Source organism: Perognathus longimembris, chromosome 3, assembly GCF_023159225.1.
Source record: "Perognathus longimembris pacificus isolate PPM17 chromosome 3, ASM2315922v1, whole genome shotgun sequence".
In the NCBI taxonomy this organism is placed as follows: Eukaryota; Metazoa; Chordata; class Mammalia; order Rodentia; family Heteromyidae; genus Perognathus; species Perognathus longimembris.
Window position 1 is genome coordinate 122574971 of NC_063163.1, and position 4921 is coordinate 122579891.

The 4921-nt window shown below is 43.1% G+C and overlaps 1 protein-coding gene across 1 annotated transcript in view; it reads left to right on the forward strand.

The window, feature by feature from the left end:
• Positions 1-4921, forward strand: part of Maml2 (mastermind like transcriptional coactivator 2) — a 254013-nt gene that overhangs the window by 47353 nt on the left and 201739 nt on the right. The window lies entirely within an intron of this gene.

Sequence of the window (4921 nt, forward strand, 5' to 3'; positions counted from 1 at the left end):
GCTTACTGATCCGTACTCCATTTCCTCCTAGCCCATTCAGCGATGGCTGCCCACCCTTCATTGACCCCCATAGAGCCAAAGCTGTCCTCTCTTCACAACGCCCCACCCCCCATTGAGCCATGGCTGAACTCTCTTCACTGACCCTTCTCTGTAACCGGCTTTTCTGGCTGGTTATGGGAACCATAGCTCCTACCAAGAACTTCTGGGTTATTAAATATTTTAATGATGGCAAACATGCTGGATGCTCATTTTTATGGAACATTTTAAAATCCACAACTGTATATGATTCAAAAAGCTTCAATTAGTGCATTGATTTTCATATTAATATGTTTCTTAGGTAATGTATCCACTGCATTTGGAACTGCCACTGAATCTTTTGGCCCCTAGTTCCTTTATCTGAGAGAGAAGCTGGTGTACACTGAGTTCTTAGAATGTACCAAAGACATACTTGGCATTTAGGATGGTGAAGATTTAGGGACCTCCCCCACCCCAGTGCTTACAATTAAGAATGGATAAGGAAGTAATAAACAGGGAGTGCTTACACCACAGCATGATATTGTCTAATCAATTCAATCTAGTGGGACTAGTTACATTACACCAGAGGGAAAATACTTTTATCTACAACTCATCATTATGACCCCATGTAATGTTCCATATATTGCAAATAGGGAGGTATACTAAGCATTGGTGGTAATTCTTCAAGTAACTAAGAATTACACACTTAATTCCTCTTTAAGTAATGAAGTATCGGTGATTTGAAGCAGTAAGTCCTTTATCACAGGAAGGGCTCATGACCATGAGCCTCTTGACCATCTATCTCCAATATTGTCATGTATGTCTAAGATCCTTTTCAACTTCAAATTCCCATCATTCCATGAAATCATTCCTGTCTGCCTTGGAAGAAAATGAAAGGTAAAGGGTACAAAAATGAAGCAATGCAGCCAGAACAGTAAAGTGAAGAAAGTAAGGAAAGAAAGGAGGGAGGGAGGGAAGGAAGGCAGGAAGAGAGACAGAGAAAGGAAAAAAAGCAAAAGGAAGGGAGGAAATAAGGAAGGAAGGAAATGAGGAAGGAAGGAGGGAGGGAAGGAAATGAGAGAGGAAGAGAGAGGGAGGGAAGTGAAGGAGGAGAGAAAAAGAATGAATCTTGGCATTGTTCATCTTAGGAGAAAGAAAATTCATAAGTCATTTCAAGGTTGGTGGGTTTTCATCCAACAGGAAACAAATATCTGGGAATTGAGGTAGGGAAATTATTGACAATTCATTATTTTCTTGTAAAGTCTCACCTTAAAAAGAAAAATTTAGACTATTACCCTTTTCCATGAGAGACACAGTCTGGTTAAAGGGGCATAAGAAGACACAAGGCAGGTTCAAGGGTCATGACAACTAATTTTTGGCTTTCATGTTGCCCACCTTCCTGTTTTACCATGTCTGCTTTCTAGAATTTGTGTGGAAATCCCATGACCTGTGTTAAATCTTGGCAGAATAGTACAGTAGTTCACACCTGGAATAAAAGCCTGATCATGTGCAAGTCTGTTGATGGCTGTGTGCAGCTATGTCTCTATAGAGACCTATTTATAAATATATTTTACATATCCCAGATTCATTTCACTTTGAACTGATTCCATGACAGAACAGAAACACAAAATTGTTTTTATAAACAAATTACTCAAGTAAAAGGAAACAAGTCTTGCAGCTACCATTTAATGTAATTACACTTTCGAAATACAGAAAAAGTCCATAGAGCCTGGCACCCCTGTATATACATACTGTTGTGTGTCTGAAAGGACACTGGGGTGTGTTCCTCAAAACTCTCCCAACATTTATTAGTGTCTGTGAATATGAGTAAATACCTGCAGAGACATGTTTAATGATGATCATCCTATCAAACACTTCTAACTTCCAGCTTCTAAAGATCAAAAGAAATCAACTTAAGAGAGTATAGATGAGTATATAGAAGTATTAAAAGAATGGTCTCTGCATTCCTAATCTGCCAGCAACCACAGGTTGGGCATTCATTATTCCTGAGTTATAGGGGACCCCACAAGTCCCTGGGAAGCGCCTGTGAGGCACCACACAACATACCCCATCTACACCATGCGTCTGCTGTCAGCAGCTTCTCACTGAGCAGTGCGCCTTCCCAGCTCCAGTCACTCACCCTGCCAATTCACAATGGCCCAAGCCCGAGTTAGCAAAGACAGACATAAACCCTAGGAATGACACATTTGTAATAAGAGACAATCATTGTTATGTATAACGCTTTAAGAGATTGACACCATCGTGGTGATTGCAAGTAGAGAGACTGGGATTCAGTGTTCCCGAGTTTAACCAAACCTCCTCAAGCTATTAGTTGTCCTGTTCTCTTCCCCTTACATTATATAGAGCATTTTATGGTTTTCAAAAGACTTTGATACACAATGTCTCCTTTGTCCTTCCATGAGTGAATGTAGGAAAGAACCAAAGATCTGTGTAAGGGCAGATTGTGAGTCTGCGCTTCATATGCTACTCCCATATGCTACTTCATATGCTATGCCCACTCCCACAGTGGGAAGACCCTCCTGATACTTTCTCTAGCTTTTGGCAGATCTTCTCATACTATTCCCTGTCCAGGGTAAGCTCCTTCCACAAAGCCAAACTTTTTTTTTTTTGGGCCAGTCCTAGGCCGTGAACTCAGGGCCTGAGCACTGTCCCTGGCTTCTTTTTTGCTCAAGGCTAGCACTCTGCCACTTGAGCCACAGCGCCACTTCTGGCCATTTTCTGTATATGTGGTGCTGAGGAATCGAACCCAGGGCCTCATGTATACGAGGCAAGCGCTCTTGCCACTAGGCCATATCCCCAGCCCTTTTTGTTTTCTTTTTTTTGTGTGCCAGTCTTGGAGCTTGCACTCGAGGCCTGAATGCTGTCCCTTCTTTTGCTCAAGGCTAGCACTCTACTACTTGAGACACAGTGCCACTTCCAACTTTTTCTGTTTATGTGGTACTTAGGAATTGAACTCAGGGCTTCATACATGATGGGCAAGCACTCTGCCACTAAGCCAAATTCCCAGCCAAAGCCAAAAATTGTAAGACCTTTCTCCAAGCCCCTATGCTCAACAATGACGGTATCTCCTTGGAGGAGACACAGTTCTGTCCATTTTCACTCCTCAGCTGAACTTTTACTTCTACATCTGCTCTTTCTTCCATATTCTTTATGTCCGTGAATGATATTGCTTATCCCAACCAGAAGTATGTGAGTTCCCACGGTGAATTCCTTCTCTCTCTTCAGTTCTGTAATCACTCACTTCCTATGTGTCTGTTTTTTAAATCTCCCTCTATTCCTCCCTTCTTCTTTAGAGCTGCTGCCACAATGTGAGATCCTTTAGATCTCGTGTTTCCTCATTTTGGTGAGAAAAGATCCCACCATTTACTAGGCTTTCAGGCAAATCCTTTCCCAGTGGGCAACTGCCAACTGATCCTTCTGATGTGCTTTTCTGGTAAAGTTCAAACAGTGTGCAGAGACATTTGTGAAGTGGTATTGCTGAGCAAAGATACTGGCAGCTCTCAAAAGTAAAGTATATTTAATGCCTCCGTGCAGAAAGCCCTTCCAGATCCTCTCTAGTAAACTGTTGATCCTTCACAACTCATCTTAGTAGAGAACCTTCATGATACTTCATCTCCAAGTTTCCAGCTCGACCTTGCATGTTTGTCATTCCTTCTTAATACCTAATTGATTAGCACCTATCCTAACTCTGACCTCCACATTCTGGTTTACTGGCTGTTCACTTCTCTGCACCCTAAGCTCCTTGCGGGCAAAGAGCTATTCTGATGACTTCGCACAGTCTGCCACAGCACAGCCCTTGGGAAGTGGTGGAGAATCTGTTTTTACTTTTTCCAGAGCACAAGGCATGCATGAAAGAGATCGATTCACTGCACATGGGAAGTAGTTGCCCGGCTTACCAAAAAGTCAGGTCTATATAAAGTGGCATTATTTTTTTAACTACCTTAGTAAGATTTTTTTTTTTTTTTTTTGGCCAGTCCTGGGCCTTGGACTCAGGGCCTGAGCACTGTCCCTGGCTTCTTCCCGCTCAAGGCTAGCACTCTGCCACTTGAGCCACAGCGCCACCTCTGGCCGTTTTCTGTATATGTGGTGCTGGGGAATCGAACCTAGGGCCTCGTGTATCCGAGGCAGGCACTCTTGCCACTAGGCCATATCCCCAGCCCCTTAGTAATATTTTTTTAAAGTGCACTTTACCCATCTCTATCTGCTAGGATGAATTTGGTAATGATCTCTGATTCTCTTAGTGGTTCTCAGAGTGGGGTCTGAAGTATGGACGCAGTATCCCATGGGGTTGCAATCCATACAAACTCTTTGACCTGACCGCAGATGTATAGAGTTGGAGACACAAAGGAAGGTCTCTGGCTTCTCCAGCAAGTCCTCTCCAGGATCCTGATGAGAACCACTTCCTGTGAATTTTTAAAAAGAAGCAAAACAACAGCAACAGCCCTGACTCAGAGGGAAAGCAGCATTTCTGGAGTGTTTGCTCTCTTTCGCCGTTCTGCTTACCTCATTAGCTCTTTCAGCACACTGGATTAGTATGCCAAGATTTAAGGCTACAAAAACCTCTATTCCACTTTAAATTACTTTAGACACCACGGCCTCCAGTTTGCTGTAGTGCCTGGCCTTGTGCACTGAGTTGTGACATTGGAGGGACCTCAGATGTTGCCTTCAACATCTGGCTAGGCCTTCCCAATGGGAGGTTTTTCCACTTGTTTGTTTTTGCTGTCATGGGGCTTGAGCTCAGGGCCTGGACACTGCCTCTGAGCTTTTTCCACTCAGGGCTAACACTCTACCACTTTGAGCCACAGCACTACTTCTGGTTTTCTAGTGGTTAATTGGAGATAAGAATCTCATGGACTTTGCTACTTGGGCTGGCTTTGAACCACTA